At 42.2% G+C, this 22,977-nt stretch overlaps 1 protein-coding gene across 2 annotated transcripts in view; it reads right to left on the bottom strand.

Moving 5' to 3' along the window:
* LOC145505040 (uncharacterized) overlaps positions 1–22,977 on the bottom strand; it is a 387,325-nt gene that overhangs the window by 361,329 nt on the left and 3,019 nt on the right. Inside the window, exon 3 of one of the 2 annotated variants that reach the window (XR_014052735.1) lies at positions 18,763–18,996. The exons of the other annotated variant lie outside the window; for it this stretch is intronic. The gene's annotated coding sequence lies outside the window, so the exon portion shown is untranslated. The remainder of the gene's footprint in view (positions 1–18,762; positions 18,997–22,977) is intronic. 2 annotated transcript variants of the gene reach the window in all.

Here is a 22,977-nt window from a genome sequence, read left to right as displayed (position 1 = left end):
CACAGTAACTATGTGACTGGAGCTGGAGGACAAGCAGAGCAAGTTCTAGAAAACAACTAGGAGTATGCATGAATTTCTCTGATGTCTGTTCTACAAAGCAATCAGAGATGTACAGAAACCATATTTAGGGATGATTAGAGAAGAAGCATCACTAAAAACAAAGCTAGTGGAGGTGATGGAATTCCAGTTGAGCTATTTCAAATCCTAAAAGATGATGCTGTGAAAGTGCTGCATTCAACATGACAGCAAATTTCGAAAACTCAGCAGTGGCCACAGGACTGGAAAAGGTCAGTTTTCATTCCAATCCCAAAGAAAGCCAATGCCAAAGAATGATCAAACTACCACACTATTGCACTCATCTCACACACTAGCAAAGTAATGCTCAAGATTCTCGAAGCCAGGCTTCAACAGTGTGTGAACCGTGAACTTCTAGATGTTCAAGCTGGATTTAGAAAAGGCAGAGGAACCAGAGATCAAATTGCCAACGTCCATTGGATCATCAAAAAAGCGAGAGAGTTCCAGAAAAACATCTACTTCTGCTTTATTGACTACACCAAAGCCTTTGACTATGTGGATCAAAACAAACTATGAAAATTCTTAAAGAGATGGGAATACCAGACCACCTGACCTACCTCCTGAGAAATTTGTATGCAGGTCAATAAGCAACAGTTAGAACTGGACATGGAACAACAGACTAATTCCAAATCAGGAAAGGAGCTCATCAATGCTGTATATTGCCATCCTGCTTATTCAACTGATATACAGAGTACATTATGCAAAATGCCAGGCTGGATGAAGCACAAGCTGGAATCAAGATTGCTGGGAGAAATATCAATAACCTCAGATATGCAGAGGACACCATCCTTATGGCAGAAATTGAAGAAGAACTAAAGAGCCTCTTGATGAAAGTGGAGAGTTGGCTTAAAGAAAGAAAAAGTTGGCTTAAAACTCGACGTTCAAAAAACTAAGATTATGGCATTGAGTCCCATCACTTCATGGCAAATAGATGGGGAAACAGTGGAAACAGTGGCTGACTTTATTCTTTGGGCTCCAAAATCACTGCAAATGGTGACTGCAGCCATGAAATTAAAAGACGCTTACTCCTTGGAAGAAAATCTATGACAAACCTAGACAGCATATTAAAAAGCAGAGACATTACTTTGTCAACAAAACGCTGTCTAGTCAAAGCTATGGTCTTTCCAGTAGTCATGTATGGATGTGAGAGTTGGACTATAAAGAAAGCTGAGCGCTGAAGAATGGATGTTTTTGAATTATGGTGTTGGAGAAGACTTCTGAGAGTCCCTTGGACTGCAAGGAGATCCAACCAGTCCATCCTAAAGGAAATCAGTCCTGAATATTCATTGGAAGGACTGATGCTGAAGCTGAAACTCCAGTCCTTTGGCCTCCTGATATGAAGAACTGACACACTGGAAAAGACCCTGATGCTGAGAAAGATTGAAGGCTGGAGGAGAAGGGGACAACAGAGGATGGGATGGTTGGATGGCATCACCAGCTTGATGGACATGAGTTTGAGTAAGCTCCGGGAGTTGGAGATGGACAGGAAAGCCTGGCATGCTGCAGTTCATGGGGTTGCAAAGAGTCTGACATGACTGAGCAACTGAACTGAAATGAACTCAGAGAAGAAGGGTAACAATATTTCCAGGCAGGGAGACTGGTAGGAAAGAGAATTCCAAATAGACCTGGAAGGATGGCTATGATTTGAGCATATGGAGATGGGAGGTCGGGAAGCAATGTTACAAATACATAGTCTAGTTAGGAGTTGACTGTGTAATAACACAAAGACACAGCTGTAAATTAAATTTAGTGGCATGGGGGAAAATATATATGAAGATGTGATAAAGAAGACCTGACTTTGAGGAAGGAGGGACAGCTTCCTTGGAAAAGTGATGTTTCAGTTGTGATCAGAAGGATGAGTAGACAAAAACAAAGTGAAGACCTGGGATGATAGAGGGAACATTTCTAGATGGAAGGAAATGTATGTAAAAGATCCTGTCATGGGGGAAGCAAGTCAGGTTTGTGCAGCTAGAAGGACAGCTGCTTCTGATCTCTTTCTGAGTCTTGGTTAAAGCCCACTGAGGTTATCTCTTTATGAAAACCTAACCAGGTCATTTCAGAGAAGGCAATGGCATCTCACTCCAGTGTTCTTGCCTGGAGAATCCCAGGGATGGGGGAGCCTGGTGAGCTGCCATCTATGGGGTCGCAGAGTCGGACATGACTGGGGGAAAATATTAACGAGTTGTATATGTCTCGTGTTTATAGAAAAGAAGAGTGCAAAGAAGGACCTAGTCCTCAGGAATCAGTTTCATGAAGGCGCCTACAAAGGCTACTCTGAAAGCAAGTAGGGAGGAAAGGTGGAAGGAAATTACATTATCCCAGCTCCCCACTAAGCCTCATCTGTGTCTATATCATGAAGGTGAATTGGAAGACTGTGACTGATGTACTTGGCAGTGAAATTAGAGAGGAGAACCAAGTTGTAAGCTAGATATTTGAGTTTTATTCCCATTGGTGCTTTTCAGCTTTTGTCTCATCATGGTGCACATAGAAAATTAGAGCATATTTTATTTCCTATGGCACAGTGGAGTAAATGGAAAAGGATGCCTACTCCAGGGATGGAGGGACTCTGTAAGTCATTTGTGACACAGCAGTGTGCCCTGATGCTGTTGGGAAGTGCTATTCTAGATGACGGGAAGTAATGTAAGAGCTTTAGGTAGGTAAATGACCTGGTTGCTGCTGCTGCTGCTTCCCCCCAGGCCTCCTCCTACCACACACCATCAAACAAAATTGTTTCACACTGCTGTGCCTTTTCACTTCTTCCCTCTTCCTGGAATGCTCTGATCCAAATCCCTTGGAGTCAAATAATGAGGGATATTAATGTGGTAATGGCTTAGTCGCTAAGTCATGTCGGACTCTTGCGACCCCATGGACTGTAAGCCACCAGACTGCTTAGCCCATGGGATTTCCCAGGCAAGAATACTGGAGTGGGTTGCCATTTCCTTCTCCAGGGTTATTAATAAGTACTGCAAAAAAATATGATTGCATTTGTGAGCAAAGAAGATGAGGAAGCCCTGGCTAACCAGAGTTAAAGGGTGACTTCACCACAGGATTTCTCAGCATTTTCCACATGGTGAGTTGCAGTGTGAATTTCTAGGAAGGATAGTTATTTGGGATCCTGGGTTTCCCAAAACTCCTTAACCACAGAGCCACTGTAGGTGGAACATCTGTGGGATGGGGAAATGTTCCCAAGGTCACATAGATGGGGATATGAAGAAATATGGGGTTTGTGTTTAGGATGCAGAGAAGTCAAGGAGGAGGAAGAGGGTGACACAGAGAAGGCAGATGAGAAAAAAGAGGCGGGGGAGGAGACACCTCTACAAGGATGAAGGCTCCCCTTCAAAACCTAGAGATTTATCAGATTGTCCCTATCTACACAGAATTACTTTTTCCCTTGGCAGAATCCCCCAGAATTGGGCTTGTGTGGAGGGTAAAAAATTAAGTAGACAAAGCCATCTCTGGCTGCGACTTGGGAGCCTGGTTAATAACTATCTCTAGAGGGTGAGGAACGTGTCTCTCCTCTTTGATTAAGGTCTCAGCTGCAAGGATGGTCACCACTTGCTGTGATGACGGCTTTTGCAGCAGCCTTTCCTTCCATATTTCAAACCATAGCTCTTCATGCCCTGGTCAGAGTTCACTTAAGGAACGAGATTCTAATGACCATGCTGATGACTGTGGCATCATTACTTAATATTCTACCAGGACTGTACTTTCATAATTACTTTAACCAACAATATACTAGTATTCATAATAATGGTACTGATCACAGTTACCATACACTGAGCATCTTTCATGTATCAGGCACAGTGCAAAACAATGTGAATAATCAGTATTCAAAGCAAGGGAGCAGGGTGATTGTAAATATGCCTTTTTTGTCCTCATAACTGCATGAAATGTTTCATAACCTGGGTTGCAATTAAGGTCATATTTTCATGGTTAAACATTTTGATGAACATGACTCTGGCTTCCCTCTCTCATTTTGCTTCTTCTCTTTGAATTGCTTTCCTCATCCAAAAACTCAGGCTATTTCTAATAACTCTCAAAGGAAGAAAAGGAAGCTTTAATCCATGTATGAGTGGCTCTGCTTTCTAGCTTCTGACACTACTGCATGGGGTCATCAGCACAGTCTGGTCCTGCCTAGTCACCTTCACATTCACCTTCTGCCTTAGTGCCATTCTTACTTTTTCAGACCCTTTCAAAGCTTCAGAGGTTTTTTTTTTTTTTCAAGGAAGGACAACACTATCTTCTCAGTGCTATTCTTGGCCATGGTTGCTCCACATCTGTGCTTCCAACTAGCCTCAAAGCATTTCCACCAGCAGAATCAGAGGCCACACAGTTGATTGAAATGATCTTCCCTTTGTACCTTTGAGGGATGATATTGAATGCAGATAATCAGTCAAGAATAGGCTTCCCTATTTCACAGTGGTAAAAAAAATATCTGCTTGCCAATGCAAGAGATGTAGGTTCAATCTGTGCATCAGGAAGATCCCCTGGAGAAGGAAATGGCAACTCACTCCAATACTCTTGCCTGAGAAATCCCATGGACAGAGGAGCCTGACAGGCTACACTACATGGGGTCGCAAAAGAGTTGGACAAGACTTAGCAACTAAACAACAATAACAATAATCAGTCAAGAAATTTCCTCATGGATTTTTAAAAAATTTATTTATTTATTTTAATTGGAGGCTAATTACTTTACAATATTGTGGTGGTTTTTGCCATACATCGACATGAATCAGCCATGGGTGTACATGTGTCACCCTGTCCTGAACCCCCTTCCCACCTCCCTCCCCATCTCATCCATCAGGGTTGTCCCAGGGCACCAGCTTTGAGTGCCCTGCTTTATGCATCGAACTTACACTGGTCACCTGTTTTACATATGGTAATGTACATGTTTCAGTGCTATTCTCTCAAATCATTCCACCCTTGCCTTCTCCCACAGAGTCCAAAAGTCTGTTCTTTACATCTGTGTCTCTTTTGCTGTCTTGCATATAGGGTCATCGTTACCATCTTTCTAAATTCCACATATATGCGTTAATATACGGTATTGGGGTTTCTCTTTCTGACTTACTTCACTCTGTATAATAGGCTCCAGTTTCGTCCATCTCATTAGAACTGACTAAAATGCAATATTTTTATAGCTGAGTAATAGTCCATTGTGTATATGTGTCATAACTTCCTTATCCATTCATCTGCCGATGGACTTTTAGGTTGCTTCCATATCCTAGCTATTGTAAACAGTGCTGCAACGAACATTAGGGTACACGTGTCTCTTTCAATTCTTGTTTCCTCAGTGTGTATGCCCAGTAATGGGATTGCTGGGTCATATGGCAGTTCTATTTCCAGTTTTTTTAAGGAATCTCCACACTGTTCTCTATAGTGACTGTACTAGTTTGTATTCCCACCAACAGTGTAAGAGAGTTCCCTTTTCTCCACACCCTCTCCAGCATTTATTGTTTGTAGACTTTTTGATGATAGCCATTCTGACTGGCATGAGATGGTACTTCATTGTGGTTTTGATCTGCATTTCTCTGATAATAAGTGATGTTGAGCATCTTTCCACGTGTTTGTTAGCCATCTGTATGTCTTCTTTGGAGAAATGTCTGTTTAGTTCTTTGGCCCATTTTTTGATTGGGTCGCTTATTTCTGGTTTTGAGCTGTATGAGCTCAAGCAGCTCATTTTTTTTTTTTTTTTTTTTAAAGCAACTCTCACTGTCCTTTTTGCCAGCAGACTTTCAGCTGGGCTGTCTCTAGTCCATACTACAGCTGAATACCCAAAGGAAAGTTCAGCTCTCAATGCCTTGAGTTTCTATGCAAATATTTCTATAGCCATCCAAGAGATTTTCTTCAAATATCAAGGGAGAGCAGCCTCCCAAAGCCACAAATAAAAGGTTTTATTACAGAATTCCCTTAGGCACTGGGTGCCCACTTGCCTTATGTATGTGCAACTAAAAAGGGCCATCATGTGAAGAGACACCTTCCAGATCAAAGAGAGATGACTCCACTGGTGTCCAGGCTTTTTTCCTAGGCAGAGAGGCAATTTTAAAACAGCAGCTTACTTAAAAAAGTGTTTTCGACCCCACTCAGATACCCCACTACATTTACACCACTGTCCTTTCTCTACCTGGTTTGCTGGCTCCTTCTGTTTCTCCTCTGCTCTAAACATGAGTTCATAATCCTCTGCTCTGCTCTTTCTCTTGACATCTAAATTCCAGCTTCAGCATCCACTATGTTGGTGACTTCACAATTCTCATTTTCTCACCAGAGCTCTGTTGGGTACCTACCTAGAGTCTGGCACTTACATGGTGCCCAATAAATTCCTTATCTTTAACTGTCAAAGGACATCAACAGTTATACAGCCCCTTTCATCAGAAATTAAATGTGTCTAAACTGAGCCTTTCTTCCCATAGAAATGGACCCTTTCCAAGTCTCCTACTCTTGGTCAGTGATGCCATCAGCTTCTCAACCAAATTTCAAGTCAGTAAGGTTATCTAAATCAATTTCTCCCCACCACCTGCTGCTCTCTTCTGGCCCATTTCTGCACGGGGAAAATAATAGTGCCTCCCTCCTAGTGCCCAGCATATAGAAGGCAATAAATGCTAAGCTTTATTAATTTTCAAATTCAGGAGCTATATTTTCTGTTACTGGAACCTTGTTGTGGTTGTCTGAGGACAAAGGATGGACCCCTACTTAAACGGTGGTTCTTAGTGTGATGACACTGTTCACACAGTAAAAGTGTTATTAAATATAAAATGGGACATATAATTTATTGCTCATATAATGAGACTTTCTGGGGAGATCAGAGTGGCTGCCGAGCACATCCAAAAATGGCTTGAGAGAGGGCAGGGGCAGGAAACTTGGTTGGGATTTTATGGTGGCTGCAGGGTGAGGATGGGGTGAGGGTTCCCATGCATGATTTAAACTTCCCACTGGTGCCAAAGGAGAGAGTACTGGACTTTCTTATCAGCATGCTCAGATATGGAGTTGGGGAAGAAGAAGAGGGTGAGGTTTAGAAGCATCAAAAAAGAAAAAAAAAAAAAAGGAGTAAGATTCTTTACTATAAAGCTTAATAGGGCAGATCTCAGCCAGTCAGTTACCACATCTTCTCAATTTTTAATTTGCATTCTCTCTAACATGTGCCTCTAGGGGCTTCCCAGGTAGTGCCAGTCGTAAAGAACACACCTGCCAATGCAGGAGATGTAAGAGATAAGGGTTCGATCCCTGGGTTGGGAAGATCCCCTGGAAGAGGAAATGGCAACCCACTCCAGTATTCTTGCCTGGAGAATCCCATGGACAGAGGAGCCTAATAGGCTACATAGTCCATGAAGTCACAAAGAGTCAGACATCACTGAAGCAACTTAGTTTGCACTTACATGCTTTCTCCCTCCTCTCTTATGATTCTAAATGAATAAAGTTTCCAATCACTTTTTTAATTCAAGTAGCACAAAACTGCCTTTCTGGATTTCCTACCTCTATTTCTCTGACCTTCTCTTGTTCTGTTTGTCCACAGCCATCTTTTTGCTAATGTAATAGCACAAATGTAAGTTTCCTTCTCACTATGTGGTTCAAAGAGGTTTCCCATGTGACTTTTTAAGATATAGTCTGAAAATTCCTTGACACTCTCCCTAAAAAGAAGTGGGGTCTATGTTCCCTTCCCTTGACTCATGAGGTGCCGCAGAAATGATGCTATCAACTTCCCGGAGTAGGTCAGTAAAGGCCATGTGGTTCTAACTGGTCTTCTCAGAATGCTTGCCCTGGGGAAGCCAGCCACCCTCTAAGAAATCTGGATTCAAACCAACCATGCTACAGAGGCTATGGACAGGGGCTCCTGTGGACAGCTCCAGCTGAGCTTCCAGTCAGCACCCAGCAGCAACTGCAGCCTGAGAATGAGCCACCCTGGACATCCAGACAAACCGAGACTGTGGCCTACAGCCTCAGAAGACCCCTGACTCTAACCATATGAGAGACCCCTAACAAAAGCTTCTCAGTAAGCCCTTCCCAAAGTTCCAACCCACTATCAGTTCAGTTCAGTTCAGTTCAGTTGCTCAGTAGTGTCCGACTCTTTGAGACCCCATGAATCGCAGCATGCCAGGCCTTCCTGTCCATTACCAACTCCCGGAGTTTACCCAAACTCATGTCCATCGAATCGGTGATGCCACTCAGCCATCTCATCCTCTGTCATCCCCTTCTCCTCCTGCCCCCAATCCTTCCCAGCATCAGGGTCTTTTCCAATGAGTCAACTCTTTGCATGAGGTGTCCAAAGTATTGGAGTTTCAGCTTCAACATGAGTCCTTCCAATGAACACCCAGGACTGATCTCCTTTAGGATGGACTGGGTAAATTATATGGCTGCTGTTTTATGTCACTAATTTTAGGGTAATTTGTATGTGGTAATAATGACTAGAAAACGATCATTTTTGGAATTAAATGTGGACTATTAAAGAATAATTTTTTAAGAATATCAACAATTATATATGTGGAATCTATAAAAGGGGTACAAATGAAATTACCTACACAACAGAAATAGAGTTACAGATGTAGAAAACAAACTATGGTAGCCAGGGATAAGTGGGAGGATAAATTGAGAGATTGGGATTGACATATACACACTAATATACACAAAACAGATAACTTACAAGGATCTACTATATATCACAGGAAACTCTACTCAATATTCTGTAATGGCCTATGTGGGAAAAGAATCTTAAAAAGAGTGGATATATGTATATGTATAGTTGATTCATTTTGCTGTACACTTGAAACTAACACAACATTGTAAATCAACTATTTGTAGACCTCAAATTTCTTTAAAAAAGAATATCAACAATTATGAAGTGAACAAAAGAGTAATCTAACTCATTCATAAAGGAGCCAGCAGACTACCAAAAGTCATTTGAAAAAACATGTGAGACATGTTTTATGCACTGAAGAAAGTACACTGGGATAAGACTACTCAGTTAAACACAAAACTGGACAAAACCAGTTAATGTCCTATAGGGCAATGAAAGCATAATTTTGGGGGTTATTTTCCTTCCAAACAAAAATCATTTGCCTCTGCACTGGGAAACAAATCTATATTATGTTTCTCCACAGACTCTGGACCTTAAACAACAGTAAATAATGTGCCAAACATTAGCAAATTAATAACCCTACAGTAGGCCTGCCAGTACAGGAGATGCAGGAGACATGGGTTTGATCCCTGGGTTGTGAAGATCCCCTGGAGCAGGAAATGGTAACCCACTCCAGTATTCCTGCCTGGAAAATTCCATGGACAGAGGAATGTGGTGGGCTACAGTCCATGAGGTTGCAAAGAGTCGGACACGACTGAGTGACTGAGCACACACGGACGCAGGCCTGTCAGACACTGTCCAGCATGATACTGAAAGAACACAGTTAAAGTTCAATCTAAGTGTCTAGTAGTTCTTTTTTTTTTTTAAACTAGGATCTAAACGAGGTCTTACCTTTTCCTAAAAACCTTTCTGAGGGCCAAAAACAACCAAGGCACAAATGGAGGAATAGTGGAACTTCTGTCCCTGTGACAGACAGTGAAAAGAGACATTAAGGAGATGATGTTCTAACACCTTCAAACCACATCATATGTATTGTGACTATCATTTAGCAAATCTGTGGTTTTGCTGAAAGAAAAGGAAAGCTGACTACTTTTCCTTTGGAAATAATGGCACTCTTAGTAGTAAGGATGATGTTGGGAAAATGGCCTGAATATTGGGTTTTCAGAAAGTCTTCAGCATAGTGTGATATATTTAAGTAGAAGATATTTGTACAGAAAATAAGAACAGGTGCTGGACTAGGTGTCCTTTTTTCAATCTACCATTTAGTACTTGGTTTCCTGATCAAGAAAATGGGGCTATAGAAATCATTTTCCTAATTCAGAGAGAGTTTTGGAAATGGTACAGATCTCTTTACAAGAAAAAGACTGTTATTATCATTATTACCTAGTTGAGGACACAGATGGGGCAAAGAAGGAGATTCACTCCAGCAGGTTGCTGGGCCAATGCAGCCCCACCCAAGTGGCTGGACCAGAAGCTCCTACTGCAGCTGACTGTTACTGGTGGAATTGTCTGACTGAACAGGATGTTTTGACATATATTGACAGGGGCAGCTCAGGAAATCCCCTCTTCACCCCAGCAGTGACTCACAGGGACTCAGAGCAAAAGTGAGCTGAAGCAGTCTCCTGAGCATGAAACACATTGGATTGAGAGGAGAACCGGTCCGCCAAGGAAGGGAAGAAATGCCACTGCAGGCTTTGGAGTCACAGAGAACTGAATTAAACCCTGGCTCTGCCACTCTGTGGCCATGTGACAACAGGAAAGTTTCTAATGCTCTTTGAGTTTCGGTGGCCTCATACGTAAAGTGAAGATAATCATTCCCACCTCAAAGAGTTGGTGGGAGATTTGAAACTGGAGAAGGAAAAAAAAAAATCAGAGTTCTTCATAACAGTAGGTAGCTAAGGAAAACCCCCAATACCCACTGACAGCAGAATGTCTAAATATATAGTGATACAGTCACACAACAGAAGACACTCAGAAGTAAAAGGAATAAACTATAGCCATATGCGCCAGAGTGGTGAATCTCTGTAATATAATAAATGCAAATGTATGTGTGTGTGTGCATACTGTATATTAAAAGTAAGGAATAATCACTGCGAGAGTCAATAGCGTTTGGGAAGGGTTAATTTGGCTGGGGGTAGAGGGAAAAGTAAAGAAGAGGAACACATGGGTAAACACTGATATTCTAGATCTAATTGTTGAACTCGGTGGCAAGTTCAACAATATTTTATTTTACTATTAATAATGATGATGGACATTTCCTCATTGCTAACATGATGAAAGCATACCATGAACTAAGGATTAGAATGAATTCAGTTTTGTGCAAAAACAACACAGGACAAGCACTCAATAAATATACCTTCCTGTCTCCTGGTCTTCTCTCTAAACTTCTCCTTCCAGAAATCTTTTTTAAGAGCAAAGCATCTTCTTTAATGTATTTGTTTTCTTCACACGGAATATAGGGAGGGTCCTTTGTCCACACATCTTTAATTAAAGCTAAAAAGTATGGCACTGCTATGCTTAAATTGTTTCTATCTTTGGTAACTGTTTTACTTATACCGTTGTCTGTTTCTCTTCTCCATTATGTCTTTTCTAACTTCTATTTCTCACCCATATTTGTAATACAATAAGGGGGATATGCAGTAAGATATTCAAATAATTGAAAAGAAAATGCTAGTGCTGACAAGATAAAGCCGAGACCTCGGAGCAGACACATAAGGGCTTTCATAGTCTTGCACCAAACTCAAACACATCCCTCAATACACCTCCCTTCCAGTCAAACCGAAAGTCTCGCTGCTCCCCAGCATGTTGTGACTGTTGACACCTCTACGCCGTACCCTTCTCAAATGCCTTCAGCACCCTTTTCTTTCTCTCTCGGAAAATTCCTGCTCTTTTTTCTGAACCACACTTAAATGTCACTTCCCCCACGAAGCCTTCCTGAGCAGCCCCAGAGAGGCTGTTGCTATCTCTTCCAGGCTCCTACATTACTTGAAAAATACCACTATTTTAGCCCCTAACACAGGTATCGAAATTATTTCTTCACATGTGGTCCCCCTACCACTCTAAGGAAGGGTTATATCTTGTTCACCTCAGAAGTGTCTGGTGCATGACAGACAAGAAAATAAAGCCGTGTAGGAGTGAGTGAGAGATTGTTATAACAAATATTTCATACCTCCTCTGCTCACAGGCAATTCTTCGACTGTGGTGTGGTGCTGACATGGGAGAGGTAACGAGACCAAATGTCCAGTCAGGGAGGTTTCTTGGAGAAGAGATTTAGTGGGAGCCTTGAAGGATCAGAAATATGGAAAAGGGAGTATCTTCTTTGTGGATTCCATCAGTCCCTAGTTGCTGTCTTTCTGGTTCTACACCCAGAAGACCCCTCCTGCTCCTGGAAACAGAGCTCCTGTGAGGTCCAATAAAGGAGAATAAACTCTCTTGTGAGAGTTTCGCAGGAAACACATAAAAAAGCACTTGTGGATACAACTTTGGATGGCCTGGAAACAATTTCCAGAGGGGGAAAGTGGTAAGAAATTTTTGCATTACACCTACTTGGTGAAATATCTCCCATCTTCCAAAAGTGTCCATTGATGGAAAGGAAGTTGGTATAACTGAACTGAGACTATAAAAGAGGTCAGTGAGACAGTGAACACTATAGCAGCCTCTGGTAAGTGACAGGAGTGCACATGAGCAAGTACTACAGACTATCAGGAAAAAACAGTATGTTGCAGTGACTAAAGAACAGGATTTGGAATTAGATTTGGGCTCATGTTTCATCTACCTAGTTAAATATCCTTGAATAAGTTACTCAACTGTTTTGATTATTTAGCTTGTCACTAATGACACAGGGAGAAAATAACATTTTATCTCACTGGATTGTTGTAAGATTAAATGAGATGTAAAAACAATGGAAGAAAAGCTGTGACCAACCTAGGCGCATATTAAAAAGAAGAGACATTACTTTGTCAACAAAGGTCTGTCTAGTCAAAGCTATGGTTTTTTGAGTAGTCATGTATGGATGTGAGAGTTGGACTATAAAGAAAGCTGAGCGCCAAAGAACGGATGCTTTTGACCTGTGGTATTGTAGAAGACTCGAGAGTCCCTTGGACTGCAAGGAGATCCAACCAGTCAATCCTAAAGGAAATCAGTCCTAAATATTCATTGGAAGGACTGATGCTGAAGCTGGAACTCCAATTCTTTGGCCACCTGATGTGAAGAACTGACTCACTGGGAAAGATCCTGATGCTGGGAAAGATTGAAGGCAGGAGGAGAAGGGGACAGACAGAGGATGAGATGATTGGATGGCATCACCAGCTCAACGGACATGAGTTTGAATAAGCTCCGGGAGTTGGTGATGGACAGGAAGCCGGGCATGCTGCAGTCCACGGGGTTGCAAAGAGTCAGACATGACTGAGCAACTGAACTGAACTGAAAAACAATGAGTGTATCAGAAGTATTCAATAAATGGCAGCAATTACTATTAAACTCTCTGTTTGCTTCAAGAATTAAAAAAAAGTGAGAGGCAGGCAATGTTACCTACCTCCTAGGAGGGTTAAATGAGGAAACATTCAGTACAAATATTGAGAATAGTGTTCAGCACTGGGCTCAACATGCAATGAATATCTGAATCAAGAAGAGAAGAAAGCTTGAAATGAGGAAGCTGATCTAAGATTTCTTGGGGACTTCCCTGGAGGTCCAGTGGTTAAGACTCTGAGATCCCAGTGCAGGGGGCGTGGGTTTGATCTCTGATGGGGGAACTAGGATCCCACACAGCACACAGTGTGGCAAAAAAAGAGAGAAAATTCTTAGTATTTTTTTCCAGAGATGTAGGCAGATACCCTCTTAAAATCTTAAATAGCTATGAGTCATTTCACCAGGAAAAAAAAAGTAATGTATGTATATATTATTTTAAAATTCTAATAAAATTGTGGTGACCTCCTGAATTCTATCTAAAAAATAGAGTACCTGGACCCCCAGGCTTAAAATCCCTGGTCTAAATAAAGGTAAAAATATAGGTCAGAGGAAATGGGAACTACACCGTAGATTTTCTTTTCCTTGGTTTTAAATAATTAGGTCTATTATTCATTTTAAAAACTCTTGTTAGCTGAAGTAGGCAGACTGTTAAGTGTAAATTAATAAACTCTTCTGGTGGAGGAAACAGGAACCAGTCGCAAATATTTAATCTTTTCGAAGCTGGAGTGGTTTAGTCTCTGCTCTTTTTGTACAGGCGATAGATTTTAATCCCCTTTTGGCCTCTTCCTTTGATTAGAGCTAATGGAATTGTTCCCCCCTTATGTCCTCATTTTCCATTCCTCAACCTGTCTGGACTTTTGCCTCCGAAGGTTAACATCACTATGAAGTAATGTAATTCATCGTTACGAGTTAGACAGATTTATTCAGCGTTCTCCCTCCACAGCTGTCTGTAAGCATGGTGAACCTGACATCCGGACTGCCCACTGGGGTTGAAAATTATATTTACTTTATCTAAGCCCAAAGCTAAGAAGCAGAGAACCCTCAAACCCCCCACAACTTTAGTGAACTTAGTTAATTTGCCTTACTTTGGAATACTGAAGTTGGCCTTATCAACATTTACAGCCTGGATAAAACATGCAGATTCACAGATTCTAAACATCCCTGAGTCAGGAAGACTCCCTGGAGGAGGAAATAGCAACCCAGTCCAGTATTCTTGCCTGGAAAATTCCATGGACAGAGGAGCCTAGTGGGCTATATTCCATCAGGTCACAGAAAGTCAGACACGACTGAGCAACTGAGCATGCACACACAAACACTGAAGTTTGCCAGGCTGTCTAAGGGACAGCACTGTTTCTTATAGAGCTTCCCTCTGAAAAGCTTCCCAACAGAGGCCCAGATAGCTACTATCCTTCAGCTGGAAGTGCCTTAGGACCAGAGTCTTCTTTTCCATGTCTGGTATTCTAGGGAATGCATTTGGGGAATATCCTTGTCATCATCTCCACACTGGAGCCCCTTTTTGGAAGAGGACCTCCTAATAGTCTTTGCTATCCCGGGGCTATAGAGCTTTTTATACCCAAGAGTCAAAATCTGTCTACCCCACTGGAATTGACCTCCTCCTTGGGGAAAAAAAAAACACATCTAATCCCTCTTCCACTTAACAGACATTCAGTGAACTGTTTAATTAACGCTCCATATACTATTTATTGAGCATTAATCATATCATACACACTGTGCCACACACATGGGGTATTGTGGTGAGCAGGACAGATCCGGCTCTTATAGAGCTTATGTCTCAGCAGGAAAGAGATTTGATGATCATTGTGATCTTCTTATCTTCAGGGTGAGAAGTGCATGGGTGCATGAGATGGGTGCTTGCAGTCCCATCACCATCCTACTCAGCCTCCTCTAAATTCATTCTGAGTGGTCTAGGACCCTCTCAAAGGGTAGGGCTAGACTGAACACCAGGAAGAAGGCAGGGGAGAACTAGGCCTATCACTACTATCCTGGGTTACTTTTCTCTGTGAGTCTCTGAAGCTCAAATCATTATCAACCTTATTTGAGTTGCCCAGCTTCCCTATGGAGTAAGGGATGAGGGCAATACGTAGACAACATGAGTGACTTGGAATAGGTGTCAGTTTCATTTTGATCTTTGGGGCACTCCCACTGTAGGGTTACTTATGAATTGAGACTATGGACTTTCAAATCAAAGAGGTCCAGGTGTAAGTCAGCTCTGTCACTTACTAACTTAAGTAAGCTGGGCCAACTTTATAGATACGTGACCTGTGTAGTCATAGGGGTAAGGGAAGTGGGGGGGGGCTCATGCTCAGAAGGAATCTAAAGTTGGTTTAATGCTCTGCTGTCACAATCTTGAAATTCTTTAATAATTTCTCAGCATGGTGCCCTGTATTTCTATTTTGCACTAGACTCCACAAATTATTATCACTGTAAGCACATTATTTAACCCCTCTGAGCTTTAACATACTCACCTAAGACAAGGTGTGATAAGGACATTTACTCCACAGATTTCTTCGATCTTTGGATGGGACAGTGTGCGTACCATGCACATCCCATTGTAAGGGCTACCACCCAACCAATGTAAGTCAATGGCATTGTTATTTAGAATATCGGACATGAACTATTCTGAATTTATGATCTATGGTGCCAAAGTGAGCACTTCTAACCTCTACGTGCCATTAGTTATACTATTTAGTAACTCTTCTGTTCTTTTAACTCAGCAATACTTGGGAAAGGAGAGTTAACTTTTTGTCTTTAGTGGGCATCTGATATGTTTGCCTATGACAAACACTGCTTCTTCATTGCTTAAGCAAAAGAGAATTTTTGGAATGATAATGTGACCTTAAAACAAACAAAAATGACAGTAAGACTGGAGAATCAGGCTTGTAAGTGAGTTGGAACCAAGACATCTTTGCTCCCAGGTGGAAGAGTTCTGGCAAGGGTGGAATACATGGGCTCCTACCATTTTCAGTCTCAGTATCATTCTGCTTAAGATTCAAATTCCAGAGAGAGTGTGGCCATGACCTACCTTGGTTCACATGCTCACCCCCAGGCCAGGGAAGGGCAGGGTACCTGATTACAGAATGTACTATAGTGTGCTAAGTCGCTTCAGTCGTGTCCAACTCTTCACGACCCTATGGATGGTAGCTCACCGGACTCCTCTGTCCATGGAATTCTCCAGGCAAGAATGCAGCAGTGGGTTGCTGTGCCCTTCTCCAGGGAATCTTCCCAACCCAGGGATTGAACCTGTGTCTCTTAGGTCTCCTGCACTGGCAGGCGGGTTCTTTACCTCTAGCGCCACCTGGGAAGCCCCTAGATTGGGAGTGGAAGGGACTAAATATAAATATAAGGTGCTAATATAAGAGGGAAGCTGGTCCAGAAAAATAAAAACAAAACAATAAAATTTTCCCAGAGTGTCTGCTATGTAGCCACCCAGCTGTTAGGGATTTTTGTACAGTATTCATTTTATATTACATACAGTGCCTAGCATGAGGTAAGTACTCTGCAGGTATTTGTTGAATGAGTGAATAATTGAGTGAACTTACTTAACTCTCACACAACTCTTGGATGTAGGTATCAACAGTTCTATTTACAGAAGAGGAAACTGAGGCTCCGACAACCAAGTCTGTGCAAAATCACACAATCAATATGTTACAGTTGAGGTTATAATCTGGTTCTGTTTGATTTCAAAGCTTATTTTTGCTCCACGGCATGTGCTGCCTGTCTTCCTCAGGGTGTATGTGAGAGGCTGTTCTAAACCTCTCAACCTCTTGCAGTGTGGTCCCAAGACAAAGGAGTATATATGTGAAATCTAGAAAAATTGTATAGAAGATCTTATTTGCAAAGCAGGAATAGAGACAGACATAAGAGATCAAGCATATGGATACCAAGGGGGAAAGGGGTGGGGTGGGATGAATTGAGAGATTGGGATTGCTACATATATATGTTACTATGTATAAAATAGACAACTAATAACCTACTGTATAGCACAGGGAGCTCTACTCAATGCTCTGTGGAAGTAAATAAAAAAAAGGGGGTATATGTATATGTATGACTGATTCATTTTGCTGTATATTAGAAAGTAACACAACATTGTAAAGCAAATATACTCCAATAGGAATCAATTTTTTAAAAAAGAGACAGGAGCTTGATGCATTATCGTTTATCTGGGCTGTGAAAAGTTTATTTTGTGATCCTCCACTAATTTCAGAAAGGAAGTGGTATAAACTGTTTAACCTCGGGCAAGATATCTCAGTCTGTTCAGCGTTAGGAGTGTATGATAATGGTGTCTCCTACAGGGTTATTGTGAGACACTCAGAGGATGTTTGTAAAGCCTTTAGCACAGTTTCTACACAGAATACTCTCAGATATGACACCTTATCTATAGGCTAGAAAATAAAGAAACCGGAAGAAAGTCCTGGGGGAGGCATCAGGTTTCAGTATCTTATTTTGTCAAAGTTAAGAGGCCACCAGCTGAACTCTTAACTTACATATGTCTTAGAAAGAAAAAGCATTGGCAATTAAGCCATGAGGATGCTTTCTAAGTTTTCTAAGTTTTTTAAACTTTTATCAGTACTGAGAAATCTCTTGTAGATATAATGAGACATGATTTAGATAATTTTTAATGAAATCTCCTTTAGGTTTTTTCATATTTTTAATCATGTACTGCTTTTTAAAATAATTTTTAATTGAAGTATAGTTGATTTACAATGTTAATTCCTACTGTACAGCAAAGTAATTCAGTTATACATATACGTGTATATATTCTTTTCCATTATGGTTTATCATGGTATATTCCCTGTGATATTCAGTTGGACCTTGTTATTTATCCATTTTATATATAATAGCTTGCATCAGCTAATCTCATACTCCTAATCCATTCCTCCCCACACCTCTTCCCCTTGGCTACCACAAGTCTGTTCTTTAGGTCTGTGAGTCTGTTTCTGTTTCGTAGATAAACTCACTTGTATCACGTTTTAGATTCCATATATGTGATATCATATGGTATTTGTCTTTCTCTTTCTGACTTACTTCATTTGTTATGATAATCCCTAGATCCATCCATGTTGCTGTAAACATTATTTCATTCTTTTTAATGGCTAAGTAGTATTCCATGGTATATACATACTACATCTTTATCCGTTCATCTGTCAGTGAATACTTAGGTTGATTCAATGTTAGTCACATTGAATCCACTCCAGTATTCCTGCCTGGAAAATCCCAAGGACAGAGGAGCCTGGAGGGCTACAGTCCAGAGGGTTGCAAAGAGTTGGACATGACTAAGCAACTAAACAACAACAACAACATGATTCTGCACTTTGCGCAAATTCAGAAAAGTTGCCCTCTTGGCTGGGATGGGGCAGCCTCACAGACCCATAGTCTGGCTGGCAGAGCAGGGACTGGATTTCAGTCCCCACCAGCTCCCCCTTACTGACTGTCTTGCAGAAGAGAAAAACTGGGCAGAGGTGGGGGACATTTTGGAAGGCCTGTGAGTCTATTCAGCTCCTTTTGTGCTATGCAGGCCTCTTCCCACAGGATCCAGTTTGAAAACTACCCAAACCAGTGTTCTCTAATGGTTCCCAAATGCCATGGTTCTAGAGAAGTGAATGGCAGCATTCCTCCAACTGAAGTCCACATACCACACAGGCTTCAGGGGCCTCCTCTGACCCATCCCCTGGGGCCTGGCATTATGTGCTTCCAGCAGGCTGACTCCCGGCTCTCTTCTGGCCTTGTCATCATCTCATGGTCCTGGACGCTCTTCTTCCATCTGTTGCCTCATTGTAGAAAAACTCACTGGAGTTTAGGGTCGCACACTGTTGTCATGGCTCCTCACACAGTTTACACTTGTGTTAAAATGACTCATGGCCAAGAGGCTGTGGGGTTGCAGTAGGGAGACGTTAGGGGAGAAGGATATAGGTGGTATAGAACTGGTTAGGATGGTGAGGTCTGGGAACTAGGGAGTGGGTGAGCAAATCACACCTGGAAGACAAACTGGTGCTGCAGGGTGAAACCAGTGAGATGATTAGGACTTGCATTCATCCAAAGCCTTATATCCAGTATGAGCATCTCTTCCCCCTTTAGCTCAGCAGAGACTCCCTCTCTGGCAGTTGGGCCTGGGGAGTCTTTCAATAGATGACTTCCAGCAAGTGGCTCCATGTTTGTGAACCTCTGTTCCTACAGCGGGAGTCCCTCCTCCCTCAGGTGGGTGGTTGGGAGGAACCACTGTGACACCGCGTGTGGAGGTGCAGCGCCAGTGTCTGGTCAACGTTAGCACAGTCCTTCCTTTCCCCTGCACCTGGTACCCTCTCTTCTTCTCACCATGGGGTGCCCCTAGAACTTTCTCTGTGCTTTTAGTATAGCATACAGCTCTGGCCCAGCACTCAGCAAGTATTCAGTGTATATTTGTTGACTGAAGAAATAATGAAGGCAGGCAGACAGAGGGCAAGCAATAAAGCAAGCTGGAACATTCTTCCATCTTTGGAAATGAGCTATTGGCATCCTTTAGAGGAGAGGGTTGAGCAAACTAATGATTTTGTATATATAATATGGCTCTGGGTGGTGGTCTGGATGAGGAGCTTGGCAGCTTCTCTGGTCCATGGTTTCCCCTTACTGACTATCTGTTGGGTCTCCAGTAAACTATTTCAGTTATTTTCCTCCTGAAATGGCAGTATGGATTTGAGAGAAAGAGTGTGTATGCAGTAGCACCTGTTCCGGCCAGAGGGTCAAGTTAAAGGAGGCTTTAAGGAGTCTAAGTTGAGAAAGAAAGAAAAGGAGAGAGACAGAGAACAAGTTTGATTAGGAGGGAGAGATCCAGGAGGTAGGTAAGGGCTGTCACTGCCATAATTATATGTCAGTGATATACCTGCTATCGAGGATACCTAGGTGGCACAGTGGTAAAGAACCTGCTTGCCAATGTAGGAGGCATGGGTTTGATTCCTGGGTCAGGAAGATCCCCTAGAGAAGAAAATGACAACCCACTCCAGTAATGTTGCCTGGGAAATTCCATGGACAGAGGAGCCTGCCAGGCTACTGTCCATAGGGATCACAGGGTCGGACACAGCTGAGTGACAGCACAAGCATGATACCTGCTATCACTGAGCACTGTGATAGTTGCTGAGACTGTAAAGTAGAAGGCATAGGTCTTGCCCTCCATGGGCTTCTGATCTAGGTAATGACCTGGGGGTTTCCCTGGAGGCTCAGATGGTAAAGAATCCACTGGCAATGCAGGAGACCTGGGTTTGATCCCTGGGTTGGGAAGATCCCCTAGAGGAGGGCATGGCAACCCACTCCAGTATTCTTGCCTGGAGAATCCCCATGGACAGAGGAGCCTGGTCGGCTACATACAGTCCATGGGGTCATAAAGAGTCAGACATGACTGAGTGACTAAGCACAGCACAGCACATAAGACTATGAAGCAAGGACCAAGCACTATCCATTCAGCACTGGGACACGTGTTTTAAGACCTATCTCAAGAAATAAATTATTGTTCTCCAAAGAAACTACAGAGAGGTTAAGCAATGTTCTCGAGGTCATTCAACAAACAAGTAGGACTGGGAGAAGAACACAGGTCTGTCTGCTTTGATGACCTTGTGCTGCTTACAGGACTGTGAACAAGGGCATCAGGGCAGGCGAGTAAGGAGAAAGAACTTTACCAGGTGTCTCAGGGTCAGTGCCACATGAGTAATATATGATGACTGTTGCAGAAGCTTAGAAAACAAGAGATGTGTTGAGGCCTGCTGAGCAGCTCTGCTGAGGAAGCAGGTCCTCAATTAGATGCTGAAGGCAGATTATGAATCCAACAAGAGAAGGATGGAGGGGTAGGCTTTCCAGGTGGAAGGAGGTATAGTGTGTGCAAAGGTGGAAGCTGGAAAAATGCGACCTCTGGGTTTGTGCTGTGCAGTGCAGAGCAGTGGAAAGAGCACCACCTGCTTCAAACTTACTAACAGTGCAACCTGAGGCCAATCAGCTAATCTCCCTTTAAGCCTCAGTTTCCCTAGTTGTCAGTGGTTGTGATAGTAGCCACTTTACAAGGTTGTTGAAGACCCTTAGGTCTTCAGTGTATGTAATGCACCAGGCTCCTCAGAATCACCAATTTCAGACTTCATTTGAAATCACGCTCCCTCTGTTATAGTATCCCACATCCCGTCCTACCTGCAACTGGATCCATCTACATGGATTCAGTTGCAGTTTTATCTATCTATATCTTTCTCTCTCTCTCTTTTTCTCTCTCTCTCTATATATATATATATATGTATCTGTAAGCTTATATATTGAATGTCTGTTTCGTGACTGTCAGTTCCATGATGACATGGACAATATCTGTTCTTCTCAACACCATCTCCATAAAGAACAGACTTTTGGAGTCAGTGGGAGAGGGAGAGGGTGGGATGATTTGAGAGAATAGCATTGAAACATACACATTAGTATATGTAAAATAGACGACCAGTGGGAGTTTGATGTATGATGAAGGGCACCCAAAGCTAGTACTCTGACATCCTGGAAGGATGGGATAGGGAATGAGGCGGAAGGGAGGTTCAGGACAGAGGGGACACATGTATGCCCATGGCCGATTCATACTGATGTATGGCAAATACCATAACAATATTGTAAAGTAACTATCCTCCAATTAAAATAAATATATAAATTAAAAAAACAGTCTCTCAATCTCTGTTAGATGTGCGAATACATAAATGTCTGAATTCATGAATAAATGAATAATCATACCTATTTCTGTGCCATGATTCTAAGAATCTCAGGGAAAACATGTCTTCTCCATAGTGCGGAGGGGGTGGTTAATTATAAAAAGCTTTCAGAGAATGCAGTTGGAGCATCAGAGGGTCACCATGGATCACCAGGGAGAGCACCAGGTCTCTTGTCTGACTCCTGGGGTTGCACATAATAGTTTCTGAACAGGAAGGAAATTACACAAACTTCCAGTTCAGCTGGTTCCAGTTTCACAACCCAGCTCTTTCTGTCTCACTTAAATCTGATGTGCTGCGTCACTGATGTGACTTGTGACCTGTCTACTGGACAACGACTCTGCGTGACCCCCACACTGCCTGCCAATACCTAGAGTGGACGTTAAGACTTTCCAGTAATTGAGTCTTTTAATCCAATGCGACACGATAATCCTTTATGCTGAGTGGAAATAAACAGATGCACTAATAACTACTAAGCATTTGATACATTCTAGTTCCATGACAGAGGCAAGGATAGGGAGCTGAAGGAGGCTATAACCCCGTCTAAAGTGAAGCAGTGTACACACAGTTGGATAACACTTGCAGCTTTCAAGTTATGGTTATGTATATCATCTTATCTCAGTCTTCCCTGTAGCCATGAAAAATGGGAAAGTACGGATAATATTTGCATTATTTGATCCCAATATATAAGAAACTTGGGCAACTGGGGTTGGTTCAGGATATAGGTCTGGTTTCAGGGCAGATTTGAACTGAGTGTCCAGATCTCATGATTATCAATTTAGGGATCTTTTTTTCTTTTGGATCTCATTGTCACTCACTAGCTTTACACTGGTCAACAGTGTATAGGTGCCTGGAATGTCACAGTCCCCCTACACCCTGTAATATATTTCTGATGCACTTTTGTGATGGGACATCGGAATCTAATAAATCAGCGGTTGGCAAGCTAAGGCACACTAGGTCACACTGGCCATTGTATGCCTTTGTAAAGTTGTATCGCAATAGTCACACCCACTTATTTACTTTTATCAATGGTTGCTTTTGCCCTACAAAAGCAGAGTTGAGTAGTTGCAACAGAAACTAGATGACTCACAAAGTGCAAAAAATTTACTATTTGGTGCTTTATAGAAAAAGTTTGCCACCTCCTAGAATAAATGA

This window comes from Giraffa tippelskirchi, chromosome 5 (genome assembly GCF_054371585.1).
Source record: "Giraffa tippelskirchi isolate mGirTip1 chromosome 5, T2T-mGirTip1v1.2.pri, whole genome shotgun sequence".
Classification (NCBI taxonomy): domain Eukaryota; kingdom Metazoa; phylum Chordata; class Mammalia; order Artiodactyla; family Giraffidae; genus Giraffa; species Giraffa tippelskirchi.
The sequence above is the reverse complement of the archived record's forward strand: the minus strand, read 5'-3'. Positions and strand labels throughout refer to the sequence as shown.